Here is a 13,758-nt window from a genome sequence, read left to right on the forward strand (position 1 = left end):
CTCACAAACCGCAAGATCCTGACCTGAGCCGAAGTCGGAACCCTTAACCGAGTAACCTAGGCGCCCCTAATTCCTGACATTTTAACTTAAAAGTTGTTCTTCAAGTCAAATGAACTAACCAGGCTTTATTATTATTTTTCTTGCAGATTCTACAGTAATCATTAATTGAAGATGAAATGTTTCTATGAAACTTAAGAGTCACCTCAAATGCCACCCCCTACTCAGAAAATGCTTCAGAAGACCTTCCAATTCATAGTTAAATTATCCCACATATCTCAAGGAAATTTAGAGGGAAACTCTGATAACAAACACTTAGTTCTTTCCAGCCCCGCGTCTCTCCCCAGCTCCACCCGGCCCACTCCAGGGCCCAGGATGAAATATCCAGTGCTGGAAAGGTGTGTGCAGAACAAAAAGTACACTCACCTAGTTTAAAAACATTCCAGATGCTTGTCCTGAATTTTGAGCAGCACACGTGACCTGATCCAGTCTGGTTTCAAGTTCAAAGACATCCGGCCTGTCCTGTGGGTTAGCGGCTAACATACCTTTCAAAAGCTATTTGATTCCCTCAGACATTCAAGTCCTATGTTGTGAAAGATGTGCAACTCCATCTTTGGATTTCAAGTGGCAATTCACCAACAAGGTCTATCTCAGTCCCTTGTTTGATACAGGTTCTCAAGAGCTCCTGAAAGTGATTCTTTGCCCAGGTGTTAATGCCCAGGATAAAGACATCGGCCCAGGATAAAGACGTCGGCCTTGGCTGTCTAGCGCCTGTTCCAGAGTTCAGGAGCCCTGTAGAAGTCTGAGCCGTAGGCTGAGGACAGGTGGAATTCATGTACATTCACCTTATTGTTGTCTTCATCGCCCTCTTTGCCTCGCGGGAGCCAGCCAGTACAGACCTTGTGTGGTCCAAAACCGGCTACCTTACGGATGGGGAGTGCCAGGCGTCTCCATGATGACGATGTTACCTGGCTTTAGGTTACTGGGCACGATATGGATTTTGTGCCGGAATGCAGTGGTGCTTGTGCCCCGTAGCATGAAGCTTTTGTTGGCACTGGTCTCCACCTTCATAGAGCTCCATGTCAAACCACGGATAATAAGGCTCCTCAGCAAAACCTACCGCCCTTCCTCTTTGGAGCCAGGGCCCCGCCAGGTGCAGGTAAAGCTGCGCGCTCTGGTTGCCACAGCTCATGCGCAGGTCCGGCCGCTCGTGCGGCAGGACGCACGTTCGTGCTGCGCGCTTCACTCCTCCAGCTGCGCTGAGTTCTGGGGCGGCTTGAGGCCAGTTAGGCTCCACGTTCTCGCGACGTCGCGGTGCACGTGCGTGACCCCAAGAGGACCCGGCTGCCTTCGGCTGTGGCTGCCCAGCCACATCTCCCAGCAGGAGCTGTAGCGCCGCTGTGCGGACCCACCCTCCTAGTGCTCTGCTGCGCCAGGTAGGCCTCCGCAGGGCCCCAGCCACCACCGGTGAAAAGGTTCACGAAAAAATGTGATATATTAAAGGTAAAGAATTTTGTTTTAAAATTCACCCTTCCTTAGTCATAGCTTTCATGACAGTGGGAACGTAATTTTAATATGAATTACAAACTATGAGTTATAGCTCTGCAAAGATTATGAAAATCATTGTTTCCATTTGCCTCTATCTAGGTCCTATTGTAGCATGAAGAATCCCACCTGCCTCATTCCTTCCTACTTGAACAGATGGATCATAAAAGTATGGGCTCACCAAGGAACATTTAGTCTCATCCCATTACACCTGCTGGCCGAGGGAGAGATACAAAACAGCCACTATCCAATTCATATACTTATAACCGTCCAAGAGAATGGTTCTGCAGGCCTTACTGGCCAGCTGGGTTTGTCCTTGGCTTGTTCCCAATAATATAATAGTAAATTACAGTAATTGCAGTCCATTCCATATCACATGTATGCAGGCCTTAGGAACTGTGTTACCTCTATGAGTAGGAAAAGAAAATGGATCCCTACTATGTAAAATGTGAGGATTTTTTTTTTAATACTGAGTTTGATTTAGTGGTCAAGAAATGGGCCTTGTTCAAAAGATCATAAATCCGTACTATCTGTGAGATAGACATACCCATTTTCAGGGATCCTGTGCAATTTACCCTAAGGAACATCCTATGTATGTGAACATATGTATTCATAAGCATGTTTATGAAATTTGCCATTTGCCACAGATAACAAATGGTTGGAATAACCAAAATTTGTGTTGATGAGGGACTGGATAAAAAAAACTATGGTATGTGTATACAGTGTAGGTAGGTATGCATCAATAATGAGGAGTAAAATTGAAGTTATTGACATGTAAATTTGTTCATGATATATATTTGACTGAAAAGGAATATTGCAGAAATGTGTCTACTATAATCTAATTATATATATTCTTGAAAGACTGCAGTTGCATATAGGTTGATATCTAGAATTCACCAAAATGTTAATGATAATGAAATTTTGGTGACTTTTGTTTTCTTGTATGTGTTTTCCAATATATTATTTACATTAGTTAAGTATACATCACATTTACCAAAAATGATAAATTTCATTTTAAAATAAGTCAAACTATCTGTCTTCTATATAAAGAACACGAGCATTTTAATTCCTTCATTGAACATTTTCAAGTGCCTGATTGGTTATAGAGGCCACTTTCCTTGTTATTCCTGAAATCAGTCATGGAACAATACAACTGAATATAATACAATAAATTATGTGAAATACAATGAAAATAAATCTCTAGAAACATCACACATTAAGATGTCATGGAAATATTCAGTTGCTGTATAAAGTATCTATAATCTTACTCTCAGTTTCTATATTTATGTGGTTACTAACTGTGACATTCAGCTTTTGTTTCAGCACAGGTCTGCAGATCACATGTGAGTGCTACACTCTAGAAAATATGGTAGTTACTAAGGAATCAAAGCATGGTGTTAAAAAAGACCATTTAATTAATGAAAATAGACCAATCTATGATGAGGTTAAAAATAAATCATAAAACCTGAATGGATTAAGTAACAAAGCATTCTCTCTCAGTCATTCAGAGTCCATTGTGGGTCAGGCTATGATTCTCTGTCTTAAAAGCTTGTACCACTTGGAACACTTGGCTTCTGTATCCTTGCAACAGGGGAAAAAAGAGATGAAGAGGGGATACTAGTTCTTTGACTATAAGGAATGCAGACCATTATTGTTCTCATTCTGTTAACCAGAGTTAGTCATGTGGTGGCAAACTAAGTACGAAAAAGAGAGACGTGTCACTTTCTTTCAGAAACAACTGGCAAGAGCTGGTTACATGGACACCACTGCAAGAAGACTGGGCATGGAGGAAGAGCATGTGTTGTTTGGTAAGCAGCATATGGGTATATGTATATTCTATGACATTCAACTAATTCAAGCCAGCTCTCAATAATTAGTCACTGTTTGGGTATTTTTGCCTTTTCTTTTTTTTTTTTTTTTTTCAATATATGAAATTTATTGTCAAATTGGTTTCCATACAACACCCAGTGCTCATCCCAAAAGGTGCCCTCCTCAATACCCTATTTTTGCCTTTTCAACTGCTGTTATGCTTAGAATGGTTGAATGACATTTGTAAATTTCCTAATTTATCCTTTACCTTTTACCCTTGCAACTTCATGTATCTATCAACAACCAGTTCAGCCATTTTCCCTAAATTACTCAATCCTATAAGGGGGAAAAAAGTCAGGCAAAACTATTAACAGTTGTTGGAAAGAGAAATAATAGACAAATTTGTCAAGCTAAAAACATGAATAGACTTAGCCTCATATTACTTTCCTTAGTTTCCAATGATAAAAAGGGAAACAGTGACATAAATAACTTATTCTCCTTTTCCATTGAGAGGGGATTATCATTCTGTTTGCTCTAACATGGCCTAGAAAACAATTATAGGGCACTTACTTGTCAGGAAGCCCCTTAATCTGAGTCAGGTTGTACATGGGATTTAATCTTTGGAGAATACTCAAGAGTATCTAAAAGAACAGGTAAAGAATGTATATTTGAAGTATCCAGGGAGGAGAAGAGAGAGCCAATCATCTCAGTTGAACTAGACTTTTACCAATGTAAAGACTGGAGGAGGGACCAGGTGATGTCTTCAGACAACTATTAGCCCAAGAGCGTAACAATCAAAGCTGTGTGTTTGGTATGGATTGCAGTCATCACACAGGCATGTCCTTTACCTAAAATATCCATAGTTCACCAGGAAATACAATATGAGTTCAAATACAAAGGTGAGCTAATGTAGGAAAGTGGCACCTGAAGGTGTAAATGTGACAGCAGTTCACATGGAACTTGTCAAGAGCTTACAAAAGTGTGTTTTAGCTTGTAATCTTCCACTTATCAAAATTCTGTCTGAGGTGCCTTCCATCTGTCTTGGCAGGTATGTGGATAAAATGATCAGTTCTCTATTAGCAGATGTTTCACTTCTTGGATGTTTGTTTATGGGGAGAATTAATGTAGCATACAACTTGCAATTAGTTTTTATACTGTTAATGGCAGGTTCCCATAAAATGTCTTGCATTGAAATATGGAAGGTAATGGCATTAATAAGGTATACAGATGCTCAGACTTAGATCTGAAAAAGAAAGCCAAACCAACATAGTTTGCTCATAAAAAACAACAAAAAAAATTGAGTAATTTGATAGGATTAGTAGAAAGTTTGCAATTGGCTGCCCGTTTAGTAACTTGAGTATTAAAGAGTTATTCATAGCCAAAGTCCTTGATGAAATTTGACCCTGGTAATTAAATTATGGGTGAGTTATATTCAGTAACAATGAGGGTTTTAGTTCACCATCTATTGGAAAACTGCTCTGGACTTGGTTTTGAAAGGTAAACATATGAGTAAAGAAAGTCCCTGCCCTCCAGCAGGCTGGTTATAGAACTGATTCCTATGTATTCTGGTATGTTAGAAATACCCAGAAACATTTTCAGAGATGGAAATTTCCAGGACCCTCCTATCATGACTTCTTATGTCAGGTGTAAGTCATTAACTCTTGAGTTAGGTCCAGGTATCTGCATTTTCTAAAACTTCCCATATCTGAGGTAACTAGTCAGCTAACTAAAAACTGAGCATCCCTATTAATCCAGTTCCTTTTGTGTTCTTTGAATGCAGTATTTTCACCATTTGAAATGCTTCGCTCTGTATTTCCAGTTTTCTGTAGAATAATACAACATGAGAAACAAAACAACTTGTGTAACATTTCTCCCTGAGACTTCTTAGTTGATAACCTTTAAAAATGACTATTGCTAATCATTTTCTCATTCTCTGATGATAGAAAGGCAATATGAAAATAATTACCTCTTTCTATGGATATCCCTATTTTGTATATTTTGTATAATTGGAACCATACAATATATGGCCTTGTTTGTCCAGCTTCTTCCACTGTGCATGATTTTTTAAAGGTTCTTCATGTTGTAGCATGAGTCATTGTTTTCTTTTTTTTTAATGTTTATTTTTTTCTGAGAGAGAGAGAGAGAGAGAGACAGAGACAGAGAGACAGAGAGAGAGAGAGACCATGTGCAAGCGGGAAGTGGTAGAGAAAGAGGGAGAGAGAATCCCAAGCAGGCTCCACACTATCAACACAGGGCCAGATGTGGAGCGCAAACTCACGAACTGTGAGATCATGACCTGAGCTGAAACCAAGAGTCAGACACTTAACCAACTGAGCCACCTAGGCACCCTATTCTTTTTCTGTATAGCTGAATAATATTCCATTACATGGATATACCGAATTTTGTTTAGCTCTTTAGCACTTGATGAAGTTTGGGGTGTTTCTACATTTTGGCTACATTAAGTAATGCCCTTATGAATATTCATGTACAAGTTTTTTGTTTGTTTGGTTTTTCTTGTTTGTTTTATGTGTGTATGTGTGTTGTGGCATATCTTTACAAATCTCAGCTATGTACCTGGGAATAGATTTGCTAGATCATGTGGTAACTCTGTTTAATCTTTTGAGGAATTATCAGACTATTTTCTAAAATGGATCTTATTCTAAAATGGATGACATCTAAAATGGATGTCAATTTCTCTACATCCAAGATATATTATTGTTTGCCTTTTGATAATAGCTCTCCTAGTGTGTGAAATGGTACTACATTATGGTTTTGATTTATATTTCCCTAATAACTAATGGCATTAAGCATTTTTCATGTGCTGACTTGCCATGTACATCTTTGTGGAGAAATAGCTATTCAAATCCATTTTTAAATTTTTTAATGTTTATTTATTTTTGAGCAAGAGAGAGAGAGAGAGAGAGAAAGAGAGAGAGACAGAGCACAAGTGGGGAAGAGGCAGAGAGAAAGAGACACAGAATCTGAGCTGTCAGCACAGAGCCTGATGCGAGGCTCAAACTCACAGGCCCTGAGATCGTGACCTGAGCCGAAGTTGGATGCCTAACCGACTGAGCCACCCAGGTGCCCCTCAAATCCATTTTAATTGGGTTACTTATTTTTTATCATTGAGTTATGATAGTTTTGTATATATTGTGTCAGAGCCTTATCAGACATATGATTTGCAAGTATTTCTTTGATTCTTGGAGTTGTCTTTTCACTTTTCTCAGATTGTCTTTTGAAGAACAAAAGGTTTTAATTTTGATGATGTCCAATTTATCTATGTTTGTTTGTTTTTTTCATGTCATATTTAAGAAGCAATTGTGTAGTCCAAATTTTTGAAGATATATATGTATTCTTCCAAAAGTTTCATAGTTTTGGGGTTCCTGGGTGGCTCAGTCTATTAAGCATTCCACTGCAGCTCAGGTCATGATCTTGCAGTCCATGAGTTTGAGCCCCGCATCAAGCTCTGTGCTGACAGCTCAGAGACTGGAGCCTGCTTCAAATTCTGTGTCTTCCTCTCTTTCTGCCCCTCCCTGCTTGCACTCTTTCTCTCTCCCCCCAAAATAAATAAAAATTAAAAAAATTCAGAAGTTTTATAGTTTTATCTCTTAAATGTAGCTCTTTGATCCATTTTTATTTAAATTTTGTGTGTATTGTGAGGTTGGGATCTAACTTTGTTCTTTTGCATGGGGATATCTAGTGGCCCCATCACCATTTGCTATAAAAACTATTTTTCCCCCATTAAATTATATCTTAGTCTGTTTGGGAAGCTATAAAAATATCATAGACAGGGTGGTTTATGAACATCAAAACTTCATTATGTTGCTGGAGGCTGGGAGGTCCAAGATGAATGTGTTAGCAGATTCATTGTTTGATGACAGTCTACTTTTTGGTTAATAGACTGCCATTGTCCCTGGAACCTCATATGGTAGAAAGGACAAAGGAGCTCTCTGGGGTGTCTGTTATAAGGGGACTACTTCCATTCACGAGGTCTGTGCCTTGGTGGTCTAACCACCTCCCAAAAGCCACACTTCCAAATACTATCACCTTGGGGATTAAGTTTCAATATATAAATTTTACGGGAATACAAACATTCAGTGTGCAGTAAATTATCTTGAAAACCTTGTCAGACATAAACTGAACAAAATTTATGAATGTATTTCTGGACTTTCAATTTTGTTCCATTGGTCTATATGTCTATCCCTATGCTAGTATCACACTGTTTTGATTACTGTAGTTTTTTAGTAAGTTTTGGAATTGGGAAGTATGAATCCTCCAATTTTCTTCTTTCCAAGATTGTTTTGACTTTTCTAGATACTTTTTTTTTTTTTTGCATCTGTATGAATTTTAGGATATACTTATAAATTTCTTCAAAAAGGCAGCTGGGATTTTGAAAGAACTGCCCTGAATGCATGAATCAACTTAGGTAATACATTATCCTAAAAATTAAAGCTTTCAATCCATGAATACAGGATGTTTTTCCATTAGACCTTCATTTTCTTTTAGTAATATTTTATATTATTCAGTGTACAGGTATTACACTTTTTGGTTAAATGTATACGTAAGCATTTTATTCTTTTTGATACTATTGTGCATGGAATTTGTTTCTTAATTTCATTTTTGGATTGTTCGTTGCTAGTGTATGGGGGAAAAAAAAAAAAACTCTGAAGGTGGGAGATTATCTCTTTAAAGGCCCTATCCAAATGCAGTTGCATTCTAAAGTACTGAAGGAATATTAACAAAATTTTAATACATTTTTGTGCCTGTTGATTAATAAAGACTTGTAGGTTTTAGTTACTGGAGCATAATCTAGGGAATTCCAAATGATGTATTTCACTCAATAACAATATTTTATCCATAAATCTATGCAAAAGAAAAAACAATGAGCAAAAACCACTTATGTCCCTGCTCTAATGGATCTTAAATTTTAGTATGTAGGGGGTGATAAGTGCTAAACAGAGAAAGAACTCAGAACAAGTGGATGATGGGTAAAATGTTTTTTTGTGTACTAATCTGAGATTATAAACTCTTTGGGAATCTAATCTATATACTCCATGTAATTTAATAACATGTATGGTATTATAATAAAGCAATTCATATAAAGGTAATTAAAAACTAACTGAAAAAACATTTTAAACGGGTGTTTACATTGTTTCCTTTTGTTATATATTTTGGAAAAATACATTGTATATCCTTTTATAATTTTGTCCAGTGGTAAAGCTGAGATCTTAATTAAATTATCTAAGATCATAAAGCTATTTAGGGAGAAAAGTTAGGCCCATAAAATGATTCCTGTTTATAGATGTTGTGTATTTTTCTCTGCTTTTCCTTTGCATTTTTGCTTGATTGACTCATTTCAGCTTTAAAACAGTATGGTTGGGGTGCCTGGGTGGCTCAGTTGGTTGAGCATCTGACTTCGGCTCAGGTCACCATCATGGTTCATGAGTTCGAACGCTGCATTGAGCTCTGTGCTGATAGCTCAGAGGTTGGAGCCTACTTCAGATTCTGTGTCTACCTCTCTCTCTGCCCCACACCTGCTAGCATTCTGTCTCTCTCTCCCTCTCAAAAATGAATAAAGGTTTAAAAAATAATTTAAAAAATAAAAAAATAAAACAGTATGATTTGATTCATGCCTTAAGACTCCAGAGGCTAGGTAAACTCTTCTGTCCATAGGGAACTGCATTTTCCACATTCCTTGCTTGATTAAACGTATAACTGAGTGTTCTTTTCTTAAATATTTATTTTCTGTTATGTGATGAAGAACCTAATGTGTCTACTATATATATATATATGTGTGTGTATATATATACATATATATATATACACATATATATATGTATATATATATATATATACATATGTATACATATATATACATATATATATATAATCTAATAGATGGATATTAACTTTTTGAAGTATAATTTAAAAAGCCCTGAATTGATGAGATTTCACTTTTTAAATCTTGAAAAGTTAAGACATTGATAGAATTCAACAGTTTATAATAGCAGTGAACTTGAAAACATGAAAATTAAACTAGATATTGACCTTTTTCTGTTTGTGTCTATGGAATTGACTATTTTTCCTTGCTTCTACCCAAAGATATAATTATGGGATTAGTTATAATCCTATTAATATATTTGGATACTCTTTATGAAATTAATAGGTTCTTTCTCTATAGGAGTGGTATTAAATTACACGTTTTCCAGAGAAGATTTTGCTCTTACCTTTGGACATCTTCTATACTATAAATACCAGCTGATAGGACAATAGCCTGGTACAATATTGATTCAAAGAGGTCAGCATAATAAAAGGAGTAAGTAGTCAATAATATTTCATAAAAGAGATAAAAGTAAATGAAAAGGCAGGTTTTCTGGATATTTGACCTTGCATTAGGAACTTTATATGTAGAATATGAGAGTATTATTGTAGAAGTCAGGAAACAAAAATTATAATAGCCAAATATAAAAATTCCAAATTACTAGCCTTGAGGTAGTCCCCCAACTCACCCTGCCCCACCTCAAAAGAACAAACATTATTAAATTAAGAGAAATTGGGGGAAGAGAGAGAGAGTGAGAGAAATTGGTATTTCCTGGCATCAAAAGATAAAATCTAATTTTGAAGAGACACAGAAGAACTGAATAAAGACCCCTTACTGTTTTGATACTTGAAATAGTTTATAAATTAAAGTGTGGTGCTTTCATTTAAGTTCCATAGATTATATCTTACTATTCTAGAATAGGTTTATTTTCTTCCCTAGAATTTCTCCAAGTTTAAATTAAAGCAACTAAGATGCTGGCCATCATCACCTCATCATATTCTCTACTTCTAGTGTCTTCCAGAAAGCTTGCAGAGAAGTTTGTTGGCCTTGGGTTCCCCCTTTCAGTATCCCTGGAACTTTCTTGGAAAAGAAGTATCAACAAACTTCTGAGGTCTGTGAAAGGCATGTTAGCCCAGAGGTTGTGAAGCTACATTTGGAGACTGATTGATGAGTTCTATCATTTTTATCCCTATCATTTTCTTGAGCATTAAGAAAGGAAAGAAAGAAAGAAAGAAAGTCAGAAAGAAACACATTTTTAATGTGAAGAATCTTTCCAGAAATTGACATAGCATTATAGTTTGACAAATATCTTCCCTTATATTAATACAGATAGATTAAACAATCTAAAATCCAATTTATTTTGATATATAGGTATGATGTACATATATTTGATTATTTCAGTGTTTGTGGGCACTTGACTCACCCCCCAAAATTGTAGACTACAGAGAGGTTCTAGAGATTCATACTCTCAAATATTCTGCAGTTATCTCAGGTAGTCAAATAAGTCAAAACTCAAATAGGTGGTCCTAACAACATCTTTTAATGACCTTGATCCTCAATGGCTTTATATATAAAATGGGAATGATAACCTCATTACTTAAAATACACACTAATGGTATCAGTCTCATAGAAATGATGTCATGAGCTTTATTACTTTCACCCTTCCCTAAATTAAACTATCTTAGTTTATGGAACCAGTTATATCTTATGGGTATATCCAGCTCATCTGTTTTCTTTTAGTTACTAAAACCTAGTAACTAACCATATTTTTTCATTCACTTAAGTAGCTAATCTTCCTTTCCTTGTGACCCTTGTCCCACAGATTAGTTGAGACAGTTATATTTCCCAATCAAAAACATTTTATTTCTTCCTATTTAAAAAAAAAATATATGGGGCGCCTGGGTGGCTCAGTCGGTTGGGCGTCCAACTTCAGCTCAGGTCACAGTCTCGCGGTCCGTGAGTTCGAGCCCCGTGTCGGGCTCTGGGCTGATGGCTCAGAGCCTGGAGCCTGTTTCCGATTCTGTGTCTCCCTCTCTCTCTGCCCCTCCCTCATTCATGCTATGTCTCTCTCTGTCTCAAAAATAAATAAACGTTAAAAAAAATTAAAAAAAATATTTCAGTGTAATAATTTAGCCTTATACATTTCCAAATATTTAATTATATTTAATAAAATTATAGATATTGAAACCCCTATTTTTTATAATAAATAGCTTAAATAAAATCTTATAGAAGATTCAGTGTATTTAGAACATTTACTCATCCCTGAGTTCTGTCCTTTTTTTTTAAATCCCCTTCGTGGGACCTGGGTATATACAGGGACTTTTAACATTTTGTGCTTGTGAATAGAAGAAGCTCTTACTTGAATGCAGTGTTTTGTGAATCTTCATTGTTATCTGTTGCATATGGACTAATTAGTTGAGAGCCCTCTCTCAAAGGTGATAGTCGAGGTAACATTGCAAGGTGAAGTGCTGGAACCATTGCCAGAGTACTTGGTCTGAGCACTTGCTCATGTTTGCTGTGCCACTGAAGGAGTTCAGAACATGTCACCCCAAAAATATGTCACTTTGGCATTTTCATTATTTTAAAACAAAGGCACTTAAGAATAGTACCTGTGAAAAGGAAATTCTGATCCTCCATCTTCCTGAAAGCAGCAGATAAAACTCCCACATGAAAGGTATGCCCCTGGGCGTCTGGGTGGTCGGTTGGCTAAGTGCCAGACTTCAGATCAGGTCATGATTTTGCAGTTTGTGAGTTCGAGCCCTGCCTCAGGCTCTGCTGCCAATGCAGAGGGAGCCTGTCTCCCTCACTCTACTCCTCCAGCCTCTCTCTGTCTCTCAAAAAGAAATAAACATTAAAAAAATTAAAGAAAAAAAAAAAGAAAGAAAGGTATGCCCCCCTGTAGCAAGAGAATAGAAGAGGTTCTTGGGACCAAGAAATCTACACACAAAAACATTGTTACTCTCATCCTTATTTTCCTATTTGCATTTTCATCATTTACTTCTGTAGCCCAAACCCCTTTGTCTTATCAGTTCTTTAAAATGTATTGTTTCTTTTCCCAAAGGTATAAAAGCTTCCTTCTTTGGTCACTTATGGTTTTCATTCTCTTGTGAAAACTCCCATGTACGTGTAAAAATTCTATATACTTTGTATGCTTTTTTCCTATTAACCTGTCTTTTATGAATTTAATTCTTAGGACCAGCCAGAGACCCAAAGAGGGTAGAGTAGAATTTTTTTTTCCCCTACACAATAGGCACCCTGGCCTCTGGGGCCAGAAGCCAAGCCTTATGCAGGGCAGTCATTAAAACAAGGTGCAACTCCTGGGGCCCAGCCCTCCATAGATCTCTGAGAAGCCAGGAATAAGGCGTTTGACTAATCTATGCAGACATTTCATTCCTAGGGCATTCACCACTGCTCCTCAACTCTTTAGAAGTAATTACTTGCAGGATTTCTTGTAAGACTTGAGTGCTTTGGTCTGCAGGGATCTGACTTCCCACAGCCATCTGGATCTTCCTATCCCCTTTCCCACCATGTAAGGGAAAAAGGGAGAGGAGGACATATCCCATTATATATGCCAGCCCCCCTTTCTTCTTACCTCAGAATCTCTGACCTCAAAAGGGCAGATTCTTAATACACTCCAGGTCCTTTCTTGGGTCTTCTCCCTTCTGGCAGACACAAACACCGAGGCCAAATATGGCCTGGTTTTTGTGACATTAAGTAGATTGCAAGTCAAGTATTCTCTCTCTTACCATAAAGGGCTGACATAAAAAAAGAAATACACACAACTATCATTTACCTAAAAGCAGTCAAAGAAGTCAATTTAATAGTAACCTCTTTGCTATGCAGGAAATTTCCATCTTCTGCCCAGGCTGATACCTCAGCCTTGGAGTAGAAGGCTCTGAGAGAACATGACATAATTCAGTTGTGAAATGAAGAGCAATGTTTAGAGTCACAGTGTTTTGTTTTGTTTTGTTTTTTAATACTGAACAATTTTGTGCATATGAAAAATAATCTTAATTCACTTAATTTTTATGGATATAAAACTAAGAAAATAATATTTGAGAAAGAAAATAATATTTGAAATTATTCTTATCACCAAATATTCAAGTGTACTAGATGTGTATGATGTATGTGATAGCATAGCTTTAATGGAAAAAGAAATAAGACTAGAGGTATATGACCTGTGTTCTCGGTTTGTTTCTGCTTTGCAGTCATCTTTAAGGCCAGATATCTGTTAACTCTAATAGTTGATGATTCTATATAGAACTTTTTAAAAAGTTTTAATAAGACTTTATGTAAAAGAATTGCTTTTCTTCCATTTGTCAGCAAGACTTTTCTCCCTAATTCCAATTTTGCATGTAGCATAATAACTGCCTATGGCAACAAATTGGCAGCTCTATCTGATTTACTTGCACTTTACCTTTTATGATATGCCCATGTAAACACTGAAACATGGGGCTGTTTCCACATGCCAATCTGGAGTTCCTCTCTGTCAGGAGATCATAGAAAGTCAGGTTAGTAAGGAACTAAATAGTGAATGTTGACTCCTCAGGATGCAGGGAACAGAATAATGTATGCACTTTGTATGC

The 13,758-nt window shown here is 36.9% G+C and overlaps 1 pseudogene; it reads right to left on the minus strand.

Annotated features, from left to right (window-relative positions):
- Positions 1-423: 423 nt before the first annotated feature.
- On the minus strand, positions 424-12,672 carry LOC145715338 (serine/threonine-protein kinase 35 pseudogene; annotated as a pseudogene).
- Positions 12,673-13,758: the final 1,086 nt, after the last annotated feature.

This window comes from Panthera onca, chromosome A3 (assembly GCF_046562875.1).
Source record: "Panthera onca isolate mPanOnc1 chromosome A3, mPanOnc1 haplotype 2, whole genome shotgun sequence".
Lineage (NCBI taxonomy): Eukaryota > Metazoa > Chordata > Mammalia > Carnivora > Felidae > Panthera > Panthera onca.